The sequence below is a fragment of the Mustela lutreola genome, chromosome 12 (assembly GCF_030435805.1).
Source record: "Mustela lutreola isolate mMusLut2 chromosome 12, mMusLut2.pri, whole genome shotgun sequence".
Lineage (NCBI taxonomy): Eukaryota > Metazoa > Chordata > Mammalia > Carnivora > Mustelidae > Mustela > Mustela lutreola.
Window position 1 is genome coordinate 10,522,292 of NC_081301.1, and position 22,186 is coordinate 10,544,477.

At 50.8% G+C, this 22,186-nt stretch overlaps 1 long non-coding RNA gene across 2 annotated transcripts; it reads right to left on the reverse strand.

The window, feature by feature from the left end:
• Positions 1 to 14,141: 14,141 nt before the first annotated feature.
• On the reverse strand, positions 14,142 to 19,981 carry LOC131812871 (uncharacterized). Of its 2 annotated transcripts, none has more exons than XR_009346526.1 (4): positions 19,888 to 19,981; positions 18,515 to 19,302; positions 18,230 to 18,406; positions 14,142 to 15,982 (listed from the first exon to the last, which is right to left on the reverse strand). It is a non-coding gene; the product is annotated as an uncharacterized LOC131812871 (long non-coding RNA). The 2 variants fall into 2 exon arrangements; XR_009346525.1 differs by having other exon boundaries at positions 18,515 to 19,337.
• Between the last annotated feature and the right edge of the window lie 2,205 nt (positions 19,982 to 22,186).

Genomic DNA, 22,186 nt, shown 5'->3' on the forward strand with positions numbered 1-22,186 from the left:
TTCCATTTTTGGCAGTGACAGTCACCAACTCTGCATGTGCTGTGGGCTTATCGTGGTAGACCCCTCCCCCGGGGATACTGCCACACCCCTGCAGCTCCCTGCAGGTCCCCGCATCACCCTCCGGGACTTGCTATTTCCATGAACAAATTCAAGTGCCACTGACTCGTGACGAACGCCAAGCATCCCAGCATCATTAAAAACAGTGTCCCCTTTGATTCTCCAAAGTGACTTAGATCGGACAATCGATGATAAGGCCACCCCGTTATTCCTGTCAAATGGAACAGTTATGGTCCAGTGAAGAAATCCATCATCACCTCAGCCGGGGACCGAGTCAAGCATGCGTGTGGTCCACGTAGCCATTCTGGGATGTAGGGAATGTCCATGTCCCCGATGAGCGCATTTACAGATGAAAAAACGGATGTACACAGAAGCTAATCAGTTTGTCTAAAACAAAATCTAAGGAAACAAAATTTAAGAAAACAAAATCTGCATTCTAGCTCACTCTGCTTGGAACTCCGTCAGCAGGGTCCCAGGCTGGCCATATTTCTCCCCCCCGGGCATCCAGGCATCCACTTGGCTTTGGGGGCCAAGAGAGGGGCTCCAGCTGCCCTTCCGAAACTCCTAGAGCATGTGGCGAAGGGGAGCGTCCTCTGGGCCTGAGGCCTCCCCTGCGTGTCTGGTGGTGCTGGCTGCTCTCCGAGCAGATGGAGGGAAAGGACCCTCTGGATTTAGGGCCGATGACACCACCCTCCCCCCCCCCCCCCCATCAGGACGGGAAAGGAGTGCTGCAAAGGAGGAGAAGGGTATTTGGTTGTTGCATTTCTCAGCCCTGCCCCCCCCCCCCCAGTTTTCTGGGAACAGGTGCAAATTTTCTAGGCTTCAGGACATGCCAGGCTCATCTCGGGGGCAAGGAGAGGAGAAGGAACCAGATGGAGCTTGGAGACTGGCCAATGACAAGGGGAGCAAGGAGAATGAAGGCAGGGGCAGGGGAATCAGAAAAGGGTTGGTTGTGTTGATTTGAGAAGATGCTTGCCAGAGTCTGGGCACTGCTCCTCCTTACCTGCTTCCTTAAGCCAGCCCTCTGTACCAGAAAAGGGAGCAACAAGGGGTTAGCCAACCCATCAGTGAGAAAGAAAATCCATTTTCCCTCATTTGATCACGTTCTGAGGCACCTGGTTCTGGAATGACCATTGCTGTTTTGGGGTGATTCCCTGAGGCAGGATACCTGGGTAACAGAGCACACCCAAGGAGAGGCAGGGTGTCTGGGGATTCCAAAACCCTTGAAAAAGAGGCATGTGTGGACACTGGTTCAAAATTAGAGGCTTTGGGCTCTGAGTAGGGTTGCTCTGGCAGACCCCTGGGATAGGCAAAAATGCTGACCCCATGACTTCTACCAGAAGCCAGTGGCCAAGGCAGCCACCTGTCCCCCACACTCAGTCCCCCAGAACTGGGCTGGGGCCGAGGGGCTTGGCAGAAACCCTGCCTTGGAGCCAATCAGGCCAGGGTTCAAAATCTGGTTTGCCACCTACCAGCCATATGACCATGAACCAGGGTCTCCGTTTCCTTAGTTGGAGGTGATGACATCTTTCTCATAGCCTCGTGATTAGGTATGGAGAGCGAGTTATCATCTGGCTGAAAATAATATTAATACCAAGTGTTGATCAGACTCAAAACCTAGTGCTTTACATTTTACCTGTGTTGTTTCATTTCAGGTTCCAACAAGCCCATGAAGTGGGTGCTGGTGTTATGCCATTTTACAGAAACCCACACAGCTGGCTGTTGACCTCAGTTTCTATGCCTGACCAAAAAAGCTCAGGAGGTGAAATGACTTGCCCAAGGTCTCACGGCCAGGGGGAAAATAGTGAAGCTGCAATTTATAATAGATATACAGATGTAGTGAGCCGGCACAGCTAGCCCCAGACTCTCATCTACACAACAGGCATAATGATATCTTGAGTCACTTCCTACTCTTGGTAAATTCCATACTATATGCTTTTATTGAAAAAAAAAAAAAATCCCTGGTTGTGTGTTTGCCAATTTCCATGGTGTAAAGTACACCCACCATGGCTGGTTTAAGGCTACCGACAAGAGCCTTTGCAATTCCCAAGTATTTAACAACGAGCTCTTAAGACTCCGCTCTCGCCAGACACATCGCTGGCTCGCACATTGCTGGCCCAATCTACCCCCCTCTCCAGGTTCCGTAAAGGGAAACCCTGGTCTCAGTGCCTTAAGATTCCATTTTCCTTTGCTAAGGAAGAAGGAAGGCAGCCAGTCTGTACTGGGCGCCTACTGTATGCCAGGAACTATGCCGCTGCGCCCAAACCCAGGACCTCCTTTCATCTTTCCAGCGCCCCTCGATGAGGATGTCAAGATCCCCCTTTAATAGGCGAGAAGAGTGAAGTCCTAAAAAAGGTAACATCCACTGGCCGGGGTCACCCAGAAAGTAGATGGCCGAGTCAGGATTTCAAGCCTAGTCTGTCTGCGCGACCAGACCTGCTCTCCCTCTCTCCTCCTCTCTTCCCTTCTTTCCAGACTCTTTCTGCTGAAGCAGGCTGTGTGCGTGGAGGCCTGGGTCTGACATGGGCAGGTCACGGCCCTTTCACGAGTCTCGGTTCTCCCATCTACGAGGAGAAGGAATCGGACAAATCAATATCTAATGATTATTTCAGGTCTACGTGAATCCCAAATTTAAGATTCCAAGTGGGTTCTTAGTGGGGGCCGGGGGGTGGGAGGTCACATGGATGGCATGAAGGCATCCCTGAAGGAAAGAACGGCTTCTGCTTACCAGGGACAGAGGTGGGCAGGACGGCCATCCTGCTGATTGCACCTGGGACACGTGTACTTGGAATCACTGTGGTGTGGAACCTGCTTGGATTTGAACCCCAACCCCTCCACCTCCTGGCCATGTGGTCCAGCGCTCACAGCTTCATCTCTCTGGTTGTTTTTGGTCCTGCCCGTAGTCTGCCCTGTTCTGGAAGCCTAAAGGGGCAAAGAAAGGTTCCTGCTGGGGAAACCTTTGCGGCAGGTAGAAGTGGCAGGCGTCCTCTGTATTTGCAAACTACCGTGACTCTTTTTCTCCAGCCCCCATCTCCCCAGGTGGATTTTAGCAAAAGCCAGAGCTCTTTGCTCCCTGGCCTGGAAGCCCAGAGCCGCTGAATGTGGAGGGGAAGGCCTGAGGTTTCTGTTTCCAGCGGAGGCAGAGCCAAGTCCCTCCCTGCCTCCCACCCCCGCCAGTCTGGGCCCACCTCCCTCTGGCCTGCACCGGCTGGCTGGGCTTCTCAGGTTTCTGAAAGCCTGTGTTCCCAGAGGAGGCATTAAGGATGGAGGAATGCAGACCCGGGTGTGACGGTTGAGGGGCTGTGCTGAGAAGCAGTCTGGGGAGAGCCCCCCCACCGGCCGGCCAGCTGTGCCCCAGCCCAGCCTCCACCGGGGAGGAGGAGAAAGGAAGCGGACAGGAAGCCAATCCCGTGGGCTCTCCGAGGAGTTCCTGTGCTCTGGGTTAAGAATTCTGGTGTGTGTTGCGGGGCGGGGGGGGGGGGGGGAGTGGGAGGGGTACACCGAGAGGGCTCAGCCCACTTGCAGGGAATGAAGGAACTGGTTAGTCTGGGGGCTCCAGACAACCCAAAACAGGGTCCCTGTCAAAGGTGCTTGTTGGTGACCATGAGAGGGAAGGAATATTTACTGAGCAACTATTGCTTTCCAGATGGAGAAAAGCCTCTTCACCCGCAGAACCCTGCCCAAGACCCATCTGAGCAGGGAGGCACATCCAAGAAAAAAAATGAGGCAAGCAACCAGCAAGCAAATGCATGGGATTAAAAAAGGATTATCTGATCCAAATCCAATTCCCAAATGCTGCAAGGCAAAGCGGCTCTTGACTGAAGCCCTCCTGGGACGCTGGAGATGGAGACCAACCTCATCAGCGTGTCCTGGAGGAAAACTTCCTAAAGCCAGCTCTGGAGGAAATCCCACCCACCCCCCCCCAAAGTTTGCTCCTCAGAGCTCCGAGGAGGTCTCTCTTTTCACCCCTGTCTCTCCTGAATTTCTGCGTGGCCTCTAGTCACCGGGGGGTCCTGGATTCTGCTGGCCTTGGGTCAGCCCTGGCTTAACGTGGCTTGGTACTAACAGCGCCCCCTTAAATGCTCAAGAGGGTCGTAAAGGGAGCCAGTAAGTAATATAGCTTTCTTCTTCACTCCCTGCTGACCTCCAGCTTCAGTCAAGGCCCTGGGGCCAGCAAAGCAGGCTTGCAAGCACAGGACATCCTTGGAAGGCGAGGAAGGGAGGGTTCTACTGTCTTGTCTCCTGGACCCCAGAGTCTTCTCACTTGTTCCATACAGTACTGACCACACCAATCAGTCTACACTCTCTCCGGGAGAAAATGAAGGCCCAGGGCTTACCACCTGCTCAAAGTCAAATACCTAGTGTATCCCAAAGTGGAGACTCAGCCTCAGCTCTGCCTGAGGCCCCATATGTTTGCCACGAGACCGAGCACAGTGACTGAGGAACGAACAATCTCCCTCGTGCTACATACAGAGACCCTAAGACCCAGAGAAGGTTGGTGCCTTCTTCAAGATCACACAGCACATCGGCAGCAGACCCTGGGCTAGAACCAGGCCCCTTAGCCCCCAAACATCCCTAAGTTTTTCCCTGAGCAGACAAGAAGGCTTGGTGCTACTCTGGAGGAAAGCCTGCGTCACCCGGGTTTACACCAACCCCTCTGTGGGTCCCACCCGTACAACTAAGGGTCTGTCTTAGTTTCCATGTCCAGAAGATTCTCTAGAGGCCCTTGAAGGAGCTCTTCTCCCCACCTGCCCTTGCTGGCCCCTCTCCTGGAGAAAGGAGGCTGTACCCAGACCCCAAGCTACCTCATTTTCCTAAGGGTGTCATAGGGCCAGAATGGGAGTAGCGTTCAGACCCTGGAAGCTCTCGCTGGAGTGTCCACGTGTCAGAGTCGTCAGAGTGGAAAGCCACATCAGAGGTGTCCTGACCATGTCACCCAAACTTAGTTTGGTATTTAAGACCCCCTCTTCCACACCCTCTCCTCCGTACATAGCCTGTGCTCTAGCCGCACCCTTCGAAGCATCCCCTCTTTTTTTTAGTCATCAGGCTTTTGCTCATGCTGTTCCATCTGCCCGGAGTGTCCTTTCTGCCAGCTGTCGGAAGAACTCTTATTCGTCCGTTGGGATCCAAATCAAATGCCCCTTCCCAGAGCATCAATTATCACACTGATGGGTTCTTTGGAGTATCTACAACCAGTGTTCCTTCTGATCAGCCAGTGACCGCGACGGGCAGGTTTTTAAATATTTAGATTCTCCCCTAGACTTTCACTCTGGGGAGTCTTCCCTGGCCCCAGATAGGGTCATCCTTCTGTTGCCTAGGATCCCTGTACGTCCCTCTGCAGCAGCCCTTCTCCTGCTGGCTGGCATGGTTCTGCCTCCTCCCTAGACGGTGAGTTCCTAGAGGACAGGGCCTCCGACTGGACATCGTGCTATCTGCGAGCCCCCCTCTCCCCCGGGCCCCCAGAGCTACACCAGGGACTGAGCAGCCATACTCACTCTTTGGGTACAAAGTTGATCCTTGCGGGTGACTGCTAGGAGCTGGGGGAGCCCCAGGACACTTTGAATAGCCCCCACTTTTGATAGGACAGGCATCCCATGGGCGCTCACATCCTGTGTGTTCTCACAGCAGCTCACCCGTTCTATCTGACCAGTATTGGTCCCACTTTACAGATGGAGAAAGCAAGGCACAGAGAGAAAAAGAAACTTGGCTAAGCGAGTAATGAGCCTGGGTTTTGAACCCTGGTCTCAGCTCAATGTGCCTACTCTTGCCATACGGTCTGAATCCCAAGCAGTCTTGCTTGGGCAAGGGCAGTCTTTGGGGATTCTCTGCAACCTGCCAGACCCATGTTCGGGATAGTGGGGAGCTGATGAGCCCAGACTCACGCCCCCACTGGCAGTGGGCCCAGGCAAGGAAGGTCACATAAAGTAGGACTGACCCTTTGCCCTGAGTGCTCATTTACAAGCCCCTAGGCCAAGCCTGGGCTTTGGCTGCCCTTGGCATAAATTCTGGAGAAGAATTCTAGGAAGCAGTTCTGCAAATGGAGAAGGATTCTAGGAAGCAGTTCAGCAAATGATACGGGGCTTTCCAGGGTGAGCCAGAGAGACAAGACACAAATGACCCTCCCATAGGGTCACATTTGCCCTGACCACTTAGAAGAGTCTTTTTGTCCCAGATGCCACCTGCATGTCCAACTCTTTGTTGCTCTCAAGGGGACTTCAAGGCAGCTTGGTGGAACCAGCCCCAAGCCTTGAGCCACGAGATCTGGCTTCAGATCCTAACCCCAGTGTTTAACTTGCCCTATGACCTAGGCAAGCCACTTTACCTTTCTGACACTTGCTGGCTTTGTAAGTCAAAGGGTTGTTGGGAAAACTAAATGGGGTCATTAGAACCGAGTGACTTGCATGGGCTGGAATTTCCTCTACAAAAAGATTGACTCGGAGTTGAAAAGATCCGTGTCCTTCCAGAGAAAGTCCCTGGTCTCCTTCCCTGCCAGTCTCGGTAATCTATAAATTTCCCAGGTAAGATCACCACGCCCCCTTCCTTAACAACCAGGTTTGACCTTCAGGCTCGTGGGTGGGGAAAGCACAGTCTCTTCTGTCCTCCTCTGTCCAGAACTCTCTCCTTTGAAGCCCATGTGGGAGGCCCCGGGCTTCTTTTAGATAAGACTTTGCTTGGGAGAAAGTCCCTGTTTTCCAAAACACAGAAAGCAAAGTCCTGCCACCTCCACGTGGTTTGGACAGACTTTCCAGAACTTGGCTGAGCTGAAAACCCGAGATATGAAAATTCCAATTTATTGAACACAAAAGTCACACCTGGGGATTCACTGCTGGGTTCATATCAGTGGCCTGCTCTCCCATTTATATTGTAAATGCGTCTCCCTTGATAGAATTTCAAGCCACACACAATTTCTCAGATGCCTCCTTAGAGTCAAATAGCCGTCTTCCTGAAGTTCTACCATGTTCCAGAAGCCACCTGAGCAGGCATTTCCAGTGGAAACTCCTACCCTGAGCTTTGCAGATCACAAAGCCTGCTTACACCCAGCATCCCACCTAAGACTCACAGGAGAAGCCTATTATGCCCATTTTCCAGTCTGAGACACTGAGGCTGACACAGTAGGAGTACCTCCCCTCTTCTCTCTCCCTCGACTCTGGGACAGAACAGGCCTAGAGTGACCTCACCCCTTTCCCCGTGAACTCATATCTTAAGGCAGAGCTTGTGACTTTTCCTTCAGCTCATCTAGAGTACCCTCGGTGGTTTCTCTTCTCTGGGTTCCCTGCAACCAACGATGTGAAGTCCTGTCTCCTGAGAGTGACAGCCTGGTGCTTCTGCCGTCTCCCAACTTCTCCAGCCCCGTAACCGGCATTGCTTTTGTGCTCCAGCATCCTCTGTGACCCCCAACGTCAACCGCTCTGCTTCAAAGCTGCTAATGTGGATGGGGATGGTGGTGACATGGGATGAAAGTCATAAATGGGTGAGTGTGCACGAGGCTAAAGCAATCTAGATGCCCACGGTGCAAAGTGTAAGGAAATGATTTGTCGATAAGTAAAACGTAGAATTAGCGTATGACCCAATGATTCCACTCCTAAGAACTGAAAACCGGTGTCTACAGCGGCTCTGATCACAACACAGCCAAAAGGTGGAAACAGTTAAAAGGTCCATCAACAGATGAGTGGATAAGACAAAAGGTGGTATGTCCATCCAATGGAATATCCTATGGCCACGAAAAGGAAGGAAATACTGACACCAGCTACAAGATGGTCGAACCTTGGAAACATTCTGCTAAATGAAAGAAGCCAGTCACAGATGGCCACATGTGGTCTGACATCCAGAAGAGGCAAATCTAGAGGGACAAAAAAACGGATCAGTCATTGCCAGGGGCCGTGGCAGGGGAGCATGGGGGCTTCCTTTTGAAATGATGAAAGTGTTCTGGAACTAGATAGTGCTGATTGGTCCACACCTTGTGAACGTAGTAAAAACCACTGAATTATAGACTTCAAAATAGTTTCAGTAGCGAATTTCATGTTGTATGTATTTCACTGCAACAAGAGAAAAATGTAAGGAAGCGGTCACTCTTGGCTGCCGACCTGTGCTTGCCCACCCTGACCGTATGCACCTCCTCCCGCGTTGTGCTGTGGGTGCCTTGGGTGCCGACCCTCCTGGTGTCCACAGCCACCTCCACCCCCGGACGAGAGAATTCTGCATTTGCTCTGTCGCTTCTGTACCCGCCCTGGAGAATCCTTCCTTGGACAGCCCAGTTCACGGGCTGATACAGAATAAAAATATTTGGTAAAAAGAGGCAGCGATAGGGAATTAGGAGCCGGAATTGCTTAGGAACAGCCAAGAAATACTTATTGGAGGGAAGACAAACTGTGGAGAAAGAACTCGGAGGGGGGAAGAAAGGGAAGAATTGCCAAGCTCAGTTCTGTTTTTGTTTTTTAAGATCTTACTTATTTTTTTGACAGAAAGAGAGAGAGAGAGAGAGGAAGAGAGAGAGAGATTGCAAGCAGAGGGAGCAGCAGGCAGAGTTGGAGAAGCAGGCTTCTCACCGAGCAAGGAGCTTAAGATTCGGGGCTCGATCCCAGGACCCTGGGATCACACCCTGAGCTGAAGGCAGACGCTTAACCATCTGAGCCACCCAGGCTCAGTTTCTAAAACAGCTTTATTGAGATATAATTCACGTATCATATAACTCATCCAATGTGTACCATTCAATGGTTTTGAGTATAAAAAGGGTACAAACTGCCAGTTACAAGATGAGTAAGTTCTGGGGGTCTAAAGTACAGAACGGTGACTATAGTTCATGATATACTCGGAAGTTGCAGAGGGAGTAGATGGTGAAGTGTGCACACACACACCCCGCCCAACACACACACACAACACACACACACACACGGTAGTCAGGTGAGGTGATCTATGTGGTTTTTTAAAAATTTTTTTTCCTTTTTATTTATTTGATAGAGAGAGAAATCACAAGTAGGCAGAGAAGCAGGCAGAGAGAGAGACAGGGAAGCAGGCTCCCCGCTGAGCAGAGAGCTCGATCCCAGGACCCTGAGACCAGGACCTGAGCCGAAGGCAGAGGCCTAACCCACTGAGCCACCCAGGCGCCCCGGTGATCTATGTGTTAACTAACCTGACCCATGGTACTGATTTTGAAATATATGCTTACATCAAATCATCACATTATATCCCAAACTTACACAATGTTGTATGTCAATTGTATTTCAAGACAGCTGAAAACAGAACAAATTAAAAAAAAATTTTTTGTATAGTCACAGCAATGGGCACTCTCTCCAGTGTCCACTTTGGGATATTTTTATAACCAAAGAGAAAACATCCCCCTCCCCTCCTTCAGCTCTTGGACACTGCTTGGGGGGTCAGGGTCAATGTCTGTGCCCATGGGGATGGGAAATCTCTAGAAGGAGGGGCGGAGGCCAGAACCAGGATGGAGCCCGGCAACAAAAGGCCCTGTGGAAAAAATCAAGTTGTGGAAACCTGTATGAAGCCTAATATTCCATGTGCCACATTTTATCATACGTGAGCAATCATATTTTTAACTTTTTATTTTGAAACAATTTCAGACTCAGAGAAAAGTTGCGAAATACAACAAAGAATGCCTTTATACTCTCAGGTTCCACAAATGTTTTTTTAAAGACGTTTATTTATTTATTTATTTGAGAGGCAGAGGGAGAGAAGGAGAGAGAAAGAATGAGCAGAGGGAGGGGCAGAGGGAGAGGGGGAAGCAGGCTCCCGGCTTCCCAAAGTGGGGCTCGATCCCAGGACCCTGAGGTTGTGACCTGAGCCAAAGGCAGACACTTAACCGACTGAGCCACCCTGGCACCCCAAGATTCCTTGAATGTTAACATTTTGCCAAGTTTGTTTTATCAATATCTTCTCCCACTGTATAAACACAGACATGTGCTTCCTCGTTCCTACCCGTCTAATCTCCGTAGGTGTATAGATGTGGATACAGATATCTGACACAAACATATATATATATACATGTACCTTTGGGAGGCATGTTTGGGTGTGCACAGATATACACATATAGCTATTCTTCTTCTCTGGATTATTTATGATTTTTTGTTGTTGTTATTTTAAGATTTTGGGGGCACCTGAGTGGCTCAGTTGGTTAAGCATGTGACTCTGGATTTCAGCTCAGGTCATGATCTTAGGGTCATGAGATCAAGCCCCACATTGGCTCTGCTTGAGTATGGAGCCTGCTTAAGATTCTCTCTCTCTCTCTCTCTCCGCCCTTTCCTACCCCCTTGCATGCACTCTATCTCTAAAAAATAAAGAGGGGCACCTGGGTGGCTCAGTGGGTTAAGCATCTGCCTTTGGCTCAGCTCATGATCTCAAGGTCCTGAGATCAAGCCCTGCTTCAGGTTACCTGCCCAGCGGTGAGTCTGCTTCTCCGTCTCCTTCTGTGATCTCTCTCACTCTCTCTCAAATAAATAAATAAAATATTTTTTAAAATGTTTAAAAAATAAAAATAAAAAAGAAAGATTTTATTTTATTTTTTATTTTTTAAGATTTTTCTTTATTTTGGGGGAGGGGAGTGAGGGATAGAGGGAGAGAGAGAAAAACAAGCAGACTCCTCACTGAGTCTGAGTGTAGAGTCTGTCACGGGGCTCAGTCCCATGACCCTAAAATCATGACCTGCTCTGAAACCAAGAGTCAGACACTTAACCAACTGAGACACCCAGGAGCCCCTAAAGATTTTATTTTTTAGGTAATCTCTACTCTTGAACTTAAAACTCCCAGATCAAGAGTCACATCCTCTATTGACTGAACCAGCCAGGTGTCCCTTCTCTGAGCTATTTGAATGTCAGGTTTAATGACATATAATTTACATACGATAAACACATCCCTTCTAAGTGTAGGGTTTAATGAGTCTTGAAAATAGAGTGGGAGGGGGAGGGAGAGAGAAAATATCAAGCAGACTGTGCTGAGCACAGAGCCCTATGCAGGGCTCGATCTCATGACCCCGAGATTATGATTCAAGTCAAAACCAAGAGTGTGATGCTTAACCAATTGAGCCACCCAGGCGCCCCTGTCTGGCTGGGGTTTTATCAATTTTCTTGATAATTTCAAAGAGCCAGTTTATGGTTTCATTTATTTTCTGTATTGTTTTTCTGCTCTATATTCACTGATTTCTACTCTTATCTTTACTATTTCCTAGTTTCTGTTTTGGTTTTAATTTGCTCTGCTCTATCTAGTTTCTTAAGATCAAAGCTTAGATAATCGATTCTGGAACTTTCTTCTTTTCAAATATGTTCATTGTTAATACTATAACTTTCCCTCTATTATGCTGCTTTAGCTGCGTCACACAGACTTTTTAATATGTTGTGTTTGTGCTGTTGTTCAGTTCAAAATATTGTCTAATTTTCTTTGTGATTTCTTTCCACATACAATTTGCTGATGCATACAGGTGTATTAAACGTTAAAACAAAATCCACAGATGATAATGATATGTAACAACCTCCAAATGGGGCTTATCTCTGGGAGTGAGGGACAGATGGAAACGGGATGGAAAGAGTGGTAGATATTAACAATGCTCACCAACATTTCCGTTCTCTTCATCTTCTGAGCACATGAGATGATCACACTTCACTGACCCTTTGAAGTTGTACAGGGACATACGACTTGCTCTAGGCAATGAAACGTGAGCAGAAGTGACATATGCCACTTCCAAATGGAAACATCTAAGAGCGAACGTGTGAGTCTTTGGGCTCCTTTCCCTACATGGTGAGCCCTGAAGTCTCGTGCTGAGATCACAGCATCATAAAACGAGGGAGCAGCCATCAGCCTGGCATCCTGGGAGACTACAATAAATACAGCTCTCTTCAGTCAATCCTCATTGGATATAGAGAATGAGAGGAAAACAGACCTTTATTATTTAAAGCCACTGGGGTTTGGGGATTGTTTGCATAACCTAGCCTTTCCTAACTAATACACGAGCTTTGACTGGGTAGTTGAGACATGAATGTTTGCCATGTAATTTTCTATGATTATTGTATATTTTGAATATTTAGTTTTTTTAAGGAAAGCAATATTAGGGGAGGAGGAGGTGACTGGGGTATTGGGCTCCTTTGTTCTACCCCACAAGGTGTTTCTCCATCTAGTCTTTGGGTCTGGGCAAGTCAGGGGAGAGGGGCTTGTCTGTTTCTCGAGCCAGATCGTCACCTGGGACAGGGGCTCCCCCTTCCCTTATTTCTTCAGACTTGTCACCATCTATATTGATTTGTATGTTTATTGTCTCTTATCCAGTGGAAAGTGAAGTCCTTAAGACCCAGGACTTTATTTACAACGCCAGTGCCTAGAACACTGTCTGGCACCCAGGAGCAACTCAGTATCTTTTTATTAAATGAAAAAATGCAGAGGATGTCTTCCATGGGTCATCTCTTTCCAGAGAGGAGAGGGGCTCTGTCTCTCCGCTCCACATTCCTTCTCCTTTGCCCTTCCCCCAAAGGGAACACACAATGGAGTCAAGGAAGGCATAGGCAGCTCTCTACTCAAGAGCTCAGGTATAAATTCCAAAACGATGGTTCCATGGCGTGTGTCTCTGTGCCCGCATTTGTCTGTCTGTTTGGGGATGGGATAAGGCCCATGGGGGCTGTAGACATCTCCTTCTTTTTTTTTTTGTTTTTTTTAAGATTTTTATTTTTATTTTTTTAAGATTTAGTTCATTTATTTGAGAGAGAGTGAGACAGACAGACAGACAGAGAGAGAGCATGAGGGGCAGAAGGAGAGAGAGAAGCAGGCTCCCTGATGAGCAGGGAGCCCACTATGGGACTCGACCCCAGGACCTTTGGATGATGACCCGAGCTAAAGGCAGATGCCTAACCAACTGAACCACCCAGATGCCCCCTAGACTTCTTCTGCTCCATATCCTGCCCAGGTGGCAGTCTGGTGGAGAAGGTCCAGAGAGGCACAGACAGACAGCACCTCCCCACCAAGGTCTTCCTCACAGCCTCAGGGAGGAGCCTGGAGCCTGGCTTTCTCCAGTAGATGCAGAACAAGGGTCTTGCTACCAAGGCTGTTGAGGGGGCCTTTGGCAGCCCCTGCCTCACAACTTAGCTGAAGTCCCCTTGGACTTGGCCACTTGGGCATGGAGACGCTCTGGCTCCACCAGCCCACACAGAAGCCTGAACTCGTGTAATTAGACATAATGACACATGGCGGGAGCTTCCAGCATCTCATGCTCTAATGACATGTCCGCCTCTCAGCCCATCTCAGGGGCCAGCGAGTCTCTAATTAGGTCTGGAGTCAGCAGGTGGGAGAGCCAAGTGACAGGGGGCAAGGAGAGAAACTTGGCCCTGGAGTTCATCAACCTGTGTGCCAAGTCCAGCCTGGCTAGTTTTTGACTATGAGACTCTGGGCAAAGCCAGTTCATTTTCCCAAGCTTTCATTTTCTCATCTGTAATATGGGGCTATAAATTGACACCACACAGGGCTGCTGTGAAGAGTAGTCTTCTCCAGGGATGCTGCTGGTGGGACTGGGGTTGACTGGGGCTGGACTGGCGAGGGAAGGACCTGCGTCTTGGGGAAGCTCTAAGGGCAGAGGAAACCACCGTCCCGCCAAAGGCCAACTTGACCAAAGCGAAGGGTCATAAGACATGTACTCTTCTAAAGTATTTGTTCTCCTTTTAAACCATGAATATTTTTTTTCTTTGTAGCGCATGGGAAATTTTCATTTTAGGCTGATTTTTTTACAAATCCCTTAGAAAGCCCTTTTTTGTCTTCTCAGCACTTCAGCATTTGGGGGATTCTTGTGCAGATTCTGCTAAATAGGCAACTCCACAAATTGTCCAAATTTGTTGCTTGGCTCAAAAGGCATTTCTTTTAATTATATTTTTCGGTTTTGATTTGAATTTTTATTAAAACTGTACATGTCCTCCGTTCTGCAAGACTTACAATGGAGCGTCCTATCTAATCTCTTTGCCCTCAATTCCCAGCCACCAGAGACAACTGCTTTCAACAAGACACAGCGGTTTCTTTGTCATTTACTTTTGTGCTGCCAAATAACATGCTCTTACTGTTTTTTAAACATTTTATTTAAATTCATTGTTTATTGTTGACTTTATTGAATAAAATATATAAAATACCAATGTATATAGAAATGGATTTAATACATAACATATACAATCATCTTTAAAAAGGCAGGATAAAAATCATAATAATGAGTTCTTTCCCTTTCCTTTTCTTTCTTTCTTTCTTTTTTTTTTAATATACTTTCTGTTTGTTTGTTTGTTTAAGAAAACTCTACGCCCAAAGTGGGGCTCAAACTCATGTCCCTGAGATCAAACAAAGTTGCACGCTCTGCTGACTGAGCCAGCCATGCGCCCCACTCCCTTTTATTTCTTGATTTTCAGTTTTAGATTTAATCTCCTGCCTTCTTACCTTGGAAAAGAAGAGTTTCCTTCCTGTGCAATCTCCCCTCCATGTTTTTTTTCCTGGTAGCATCTTCCTTAGATGGTCATATCATAATTTTGGGTTAGGTAAATATTCAGGGTTTATCATGTGACAACCTAAATGTTGACAGCCCAGGCACGTGGAGTCCTATGATTACATTTACTTTCTTTTTTTTTTTTTTTACTACATATTTTTAAAGATATATATATTGAGAGAGAGAGAGAGAGAGAGCAAGAGAGCGCACGAGTAGGGAGCCCCGCATGGGGCTGAGATCATGACCTGAGCTGAAGGCAGACGCGTAACAACCGAGCCACCCAGGCGCCCCTACATTTGCTTTCTTGTATGTGTTTCTGTTTCTCCTGGGATTTTTCATCTTTTTTTTTTTTTTTTTTTTTTTTTGCTCACTTGTAGTCCGTGTCACCTGATTAACCCCAAGCCCTATGCCAGGAGATGAGGTCATCAGACAACCCTCAGCTTCCTCTTTTTCTTAGAAATACACAACAGCAGTCTCCTTCAACATTTTCACAAAGTTATGCTGCATGGGATTAAAAAACAATTTTAAGACACGTCGAATTGCAGAAATATGCAGGAACGGTGTGAAGAACTCCATTCGCCCTGCAACCAGACACCCCATCCACGTTTCACCTGTTGCTGCCACAATGGCACCGATGGAAAGTGGCCCAGCCCAGCATCCCGCGTCCTTCCTCTCCAGTTGCTCCGTCCTGCCTTGAACTTCACACTCTTGATGTTTTAGAGAGAACGGGGCAGTCCCTTGGTAGAACGGTGCTCGATTTGGGTTTATCTGTGTTTCCTGGTAATTATGCCAGGACCGTGCATGTTGGGGGCGAGGACATCACAGGAGAGACGCTGTGATCTCTCCCTGCCCCTTTCCGGTGCCACTCAATGTCAGCTCGTCCTCACGGGTGGTGTTAACTTCGAACAACTCACTTTTCTCCATCGTCAAGGTCTTGTGTTACTGTTGTCCGAACAGAGTTTCTGGGGGGAGATACTCCAACACTACGTGAAAACTCCACTCCCTGTATCACTTATGGCCCTAGTTGAAGCATCCCTCGATGTCGCCTACCTGAAATCATCCTCCTCATCCCCGTTACCAAGAGGTGATTTTTTTCTTCCCTTATTACTTCGCAGGGAAGTAGGGAAACGCATTGTCTTCTGCTCATTTATTCATTTATTTGTTCACAGCCCTGGGGACCCACCGATTCCTCTTTTCTCTGATGGCTCATTTATTTGGATATTTGAATTACCCCAGGTTTGGCCAGAAGAAGCCCCTGCCGGCTCTTGTGTCCCTTCGATCTCTGGGCACTCCTTCCCTGGGTGACCTCGGGCTCGTCTCGTGCTTTCTCTGGCCCCTCCCGGGAACCTGCTTTTCCTCCATAGAGCTTGATATCTGTCTGGGGGGGGGAGGGTGAGATCTTGAAAATAAGATCTCGGTGCTGGATGTGCTTGTTGCAACTGGTGTGTTGCTGCTCGCAGATCTTCTCGATGAACAGAGCTGGAGGAAAAAAAAAAACACACATGCGGGCGCGCGTGTACACACACACACACACACACTTTAAATCGCTGACAGCTCCAATTCCATCCCAGCACCGCGGGGTTCCTCAGTGTCCTCCTTTCGGTATTTGTGCCTCCCTTGTCAGGGAGAAATCTGCCTCCTTTAATCCATGGTAGAGGACGCAAGCGCCCCACCCCCTGCATATATCCGTCCTCTGACCGCCCCTCCCCCCAGGCTGGGGTCCCACCCAGCTTTAACTCTGGCCTCACTCGGGGGGGCCACCAGGTCTCGCTCCCCGTACCTGCCCTGCCCGGTGACCCTCTGCAGCGTGAACTGAGAAAGGAAGGCAGGCGGGGGGGGGGGGGAAGAAAAGAGGGAAGAGTGGGGGAGAAGTAGTCCGACAGGCATGGGATGGTTTTTATAGCTTGAGAAAATTTCTGGGATTTTCAGGAATGTTCCCGTTGTCTCTTCCCCGCCTCTCTGATGTAGCCGCTAGAGGGAACTGGAAGGAAGATTCCAGGGAGAGGGGCCGCACCCCCATCTGAGCGGCAGATCGCAGAGGTGGTGGGGGCTGAGACCCCCTGACCCTGGCTTCCCTTGGCCCTTTGAAGGACTCCTGCGTATTGTTAAAGACCACACATTTAAAACATTTTTTTTGTTGTTGGGGTGAACATAGTTAGCTCTGTGAGTTGGTAATAGGGCAAACTGGTTCTCTGGTCAACTAAGTCCTGGTGAGGACTGGGGGGTGACGGTGGTCACTGCTCAGACTCTCGGGTCCCCTCCTTCTCTGCCCCGAGTACCTCTGCTCGTCTGTTTTGGAACTACTGGGTCTCACTGTGATCTTCTTAGGTTTAGAAAGAAAATTGAGCAATCCCCGCTGGCCCTCCAGCTTGCTGGGCAACCCTGGGCAGGCCCCCCGCCTTCCCTGGGTTTCAGCTTACCCATGGGGAAAGGAGAGGTGGGCTTCCAACTAGGTTCTGGGCACTTCTGCCTTAGGCGGTAACACACACGGCTGGGGACCGGGGGGTCCTCTTTGGCCACCAGTCCCCAAGGCCAGGGAAAGAGGAGCCAAGGTCCCTTCCTCTGCCAGAGGAACAGGTTGGCTGGTTGGGCCTGGGCCTGTGGCCAAGGGGAAAAGCAGACAATACGCGGGAGTCACCCTGACCGCCTGGGACGGGTTGTGCAACTTCCGCCCCCGGGCCTCCAAATAAGACTGTGGCCCCTGGACTTTGAGCTCTCGGCACCCCTCTCCCCTCCCCCAGGGCCCAGGCCCTCCAGCTTAGGGGAGTGGACAGGGTATTTTCTTAGTCCCAAGGGTGGCCAGGTGGCTCTGGGATCTGTGAGAAGGGTCTCACCAAGAGGGATCAGAACACACACCATGCGAGCCAGTGGAGGAGGCCGGCCAAGGGAGGCTCCGTGTGAAGGTGTGTGCAAGTGTGTGTGTGTGTGTGTGGACAGCAGTGAGGTGGGTGGGAGGTTGTGCCTGGGGCATAGTCATCCCCATGGTCACGGTCATCGGGGAGTAATCCTAGAGGGCTGCCTGGCTGCTGCTCTGAGCCCATGGAGGTGCCTGGGAGCAAACACACCAGTCTGCCTGGGAAGTGAGTCCAGGAGTTCAAGGGCGCCTGGGTGAGCTGCTGGGTGTGTGTGTGAGTCCTTCGCCTGCATGCCCGTTGTGGGACACGGTGCGGATGGCGTACATGTGAGATGATGTCCACGGGGGCGATTCCATGGGGCCACGTGTGGGTTGTGTGGCTCTGAGTGTGTCCTGATGAGTGTGCATGTGAGTGTATCCCTGTATGTGTGAACACTGCGGGGGGTGCTTTTGTCTGTCCACTGTGGGTACAAAGGTATGGCTGTGATTGTGCCTGAGGGAGCCCCCGGTTGTTGAGCCTGCGGTCTCCGTGGTGGTGTGGTGGTTTAGGGTCACGTGTGGCCTCTGGTGCGGGTGACTGCACACGAAGTATGGAGGCTCGTGCGGGCGCTGGTGTAGGACTCGGGTCCCTGGGGACTTGGTCCAGCTCATCACGCGCTTCACCCCATCACTCCCCGCAAACCTGCCGAGGACTCTGCATGCTTCCACCGAGTCTGCATTCTGAGCCCCAATGTGTCCTCCCGTACCATGGAGGGTGAGGTTGGACGGGAGGAGTTATCAGCCTCCTCCTACCATTGTGGGCACTTGTGCAAGACCCCTAAAGAACACATATAATATGAGGAAATCAAGAGCCCAGACATCCTAGGACTTACCTTGGCCCCTGGGTAAGGGGCAGGAAGCCCTAAAGTAATAGGGAAAGCCAGGAACCCGCAGCCTGGAGTGGGGTACATCCAGAAAGGGCCCGAGGAACCTGCTGGACCTCCCAGCTGACCAGGCCCTGCTGTGGCCTAGAGGCAGGGGGCTGTCTGGAGTGACCTTGATCTGGAGTTCTGGAAAGGGAGAAGGGGCGGGTCATGGCCAGGAGACCTCTGTGAGCAGCCCCCAACAAAAGTCTCAGGGGCATTGGTTGGAAGGGAGGACGACACCGCTCTACTCACTCAAAGGAGTCTGTCCTGGCTTCTTTGTTCCTTGACAAGTGGGGCGCTGGGTGACTTTCCTGTCAGGGAGGAGCCTTTATTCCCCTTGGGGCTGGTTTGAAAATTCAAGGGATGATCCCAAAGCTGGGGGAAAAGATACACTCACTGAACACCTGCTAGGTCCAGGTCCCCCGTGGGCCAGCGGCGGGGGTCGGGTAGGGGTGCTCCTTGCCACCATCAGCACCTTCACCCCCTTCTCTACCCCAACTCCTAGCAGTTCCTCCCAGCCGCGGTGCAGACAAGCCTTTGTGCAGCATAGTAATGAGATAGCATTGAAGAATCATTGCACAATATCTTTGCTGCAAAGGGCAGTGTTAGCACTAGACAGTTCTGTTTGCCGGGAGCAGGTTCACTGCAAAGAGCTTGAAGGAGGGACACCTCGGTGGCTCAGTTAGTTATGCGTCTGCTTTCAGCTCAGGTCATGATCCTGGGATCCTGGGATGGAGCCCGAATCCGGCTACCTGCTCAGTGGGCAGTCTGCTTATCCCTCTGCTCTGCTCGTGCTTTCTCTCAAATATATAAATAAAATCTTTAAAAAGTCCATCCAGTCCTGGTGTGATGTGCCCACAAGGCTTGGATTCTGACCGCAACCACTCAGGGCAAGGACCCTGGGCTTGGAGAAGAGGGAGGAGATTCTAGGCGAAGGAAAGTTCTGGATGTCTTCCTCAAAAGTCAGGGCCAGCATGAGCAATAGACGATTCTGCCGGGGGGCGGGCGCTGCCTGATTGAGGACCAGAGTCCCTGTGGGGCTGAAGACAAGATAGTTGTCCCAGCTTTGGAGGAGCTGAAGACAAGATAGTCGTTAGTCTTGGAAAAAGGACACCCCGCCCCCACAAAGCGGAGGGAGAAGGGGAGAAGTAGCCTGGCTTCTCCCATCCCCCCAGTCCCTTCCCAGCACTTCCCATTCGCCCAGCCCAGCAAGAAGCCAGTTGGCCAAGGAGCCGGGGAAGGGCAGTTTGTAGGAGCCGGGCAGCTGCGTATGAAAGCAGATGGGCAACGCCCTGCACTTGCCCATGTCCCGCTCTGCAGGCGCTGGGAACTCGGGAAAAGCAAAGAAAGACCTGGCACCATCCCCGGGACTGTGGATATGACAGAGTTTTGATAAGAGTTGAATGGATGGCGCATACACACACACACACACACACACACACACACACACCTTTCCCGGTGCCACGTACTCCCTGAGTGGTGGCTTCATGCTGTCCCTGCCACAGCCCAGAGAACTCAGGACAGGGCCCCCGTGCCGTAGTCGAGGAAACCGAGGCTTCCAGAAGGGAAGTCGCTTCTCTCGAGCCCCACAGCTGGAAAAGGGCAGAGCCAAGAACCCACCTCACCTCAGTGTGACTCCGGGGACCCCGGGCCTAGGACACAAGTGGGAAGTCTGCTGGCAGGTCCTAGTGTTGGGAGCAGATGCTGAAGATGAATCTGATGCTGAAGATGAATCTGGGTTGGAGGGGCTGGGTAAAATTCTCTGAAGAAGAGAGGCCTTGGAGGGGTGAGGCTGGCTTGGGGGGGGGGAGCCACGGATGGCAGATTGGGGAGCGGAGTGTAGTGGTAATGAACAGGACTTGGGGGCCCAACAGGCTGGGTCAGATGTGCCCTGCCACATGCCGGTGGTGCGACTGGATCTCCGTGCCTCCGTTTCTCATCTGTAAAATGGGCGTAATAATGAGAGTAGTCCCTGCTTCGCAGGGCTGTGTGAAAACCGAGAGCTGGATAAGCGTTTGCTGCTAGTACGAGTCATTCTTATTTCTGTTTTATAGGTGAAAAACGGAAGCTCTGAGAGGTAGAGCCGATCAACGAAGATGGCACCACTAGCAAGCAGGATATGATTGAATGTGTGCCGACCCTGTGGCTCTCCCGCCCACCCTTTCCTTCTCTGTCTGCCCCCTCCGACCCCTCCTCAGACTCCTTCTTTACCTCTGTGGCCCACACAACCCAGCCCCGCTGTGATGCGGAGTTGCCCTTCTCCTTGTGTCTCCCCTCTGATAAGTCACCTCCTCCTGTCAGGCCTCCAGGCTTGGGGATGCCACCAGCTTCTTGCTGTTGATGCTCTCTGGGTTGCAGCCTCATCCCCCACTGGGTTTCTCAGCTCTTCTAATCCTTCCAGCCAGCCCCTGTGTTAACGTCCCTCCCTGAGAAACCTAGTATTTCAGTGTTCCTGCCAAAACCCCGAAGTCGCTGTCTATTGTGGGATTCCTTGGACCAGGAACCCTTCCCCATGCCTTTCCTATATTAATGTACCGGTTAGGAACCCTCACCCCACTTGACAGAAAGAGAAGCAGGGCATCTGGAGAGGAGAAGCCATTCACCTGCAGTCACACTGCTAGTGACGGGCCGAGCTGGGGTTCCCAGTCACGAGGTGGAAATCCAGAGCCCACGCCCCGCCACCTCGCCTGCCGCTGGCTGTCCTAACAGCCAGGTGACTACCTAGGCACCAGAGCCCTGCTCCGATGATGACCTCGCTCTGGAACTTCTCCGTCTGGCCGCTCTGCCCCATGATGGACCTCAGAGACCCGACTGTGCCCGGCATCCCTGCAAGTTCTCTCCAGCTGAAGACCCCAGTGTCTGCCGAGGGGCCAGCATGTTCTGTGGTCTCCCAGATGCGGGAGTCTCTTTCTGCCAGCCTCTCCCCGCCCCCACCCCCCGCCGCTGCTGTCTTGCCACTCTATGCCAGGACCCTCGATGACTCACCACACAGAGCTTTCACTTCCTTCTTCTTGCAAAGGCTCCTGACCTCCTGCAGCTGCAGAGAGGCCGGGGGCTTGAAGGCAGGAGGAGCAGCCATGGACCCTGCTGGGGGCTCCTTGCCCGACACCGGACTGCGCCCGACTCTCTCCAAATGGCCAGTCATCTATACAGGCTGGCATACCGGGAGTTGGGCCTAGAACGTTTAAGCTGGAATGGAGGCTTTCATACTTACTGATGGCATCGGAGGGACCCAGCTTCTTTCTGTCCTTCCTGCCTTCATGCATGGATGGGTTTATGCTTTCCTCCCTTCGTTCCCTCATTTAACAAATCTGGCCTGGCCTCCGATGTACCAAGTAGTTCCCAGTGGACCGAAGAGCCAGGTTCATTCTCTGCCCATGAGGAGCTCCCATGAGGAGCCCCCTTTCTGCAAACAGAAAACCCAAGCAGGATTAAAGAAAACCCAACACAGTAGGGAAGCCGTGGAGATTCTTCTGAGATCTCTTCGCACAGCTTACCGGTGTGTGTACACAGAAATACTTCCTTATCACCACCTGGGGTTCTCTCTCCCTTTACAGCACTCTATGGCTCCCAGGGGCTCCAGGGAGCGGGCAAGGGGCCAGGCTAAAAAATAAAGCTTCACTGAGCCTCCTAGGTACAGGTGTGTTGTATAACCTCCTAGACTAAGAGGTGGCACCTGGTTAAATGATTCTGATGTGGAGTCAGACCTGGGTTACCCACTAGTCATTTTCTGACCATGGGACCTTAAGGAAGTTGATCATCTCTGAGTCTTGGTTTGCTCTTCTATAAAATGAAGCTGTTGATGGCCTCAGTGTTGTGTTTTTGCAAGAATTCACTGAGACCCTCCCTGCAGAGCACTGGTACTCTGAGCGCTGAAGTGCTTGGGAAACGCCATCTGTCCCAGTGACTGCTGCTGCTCATTCC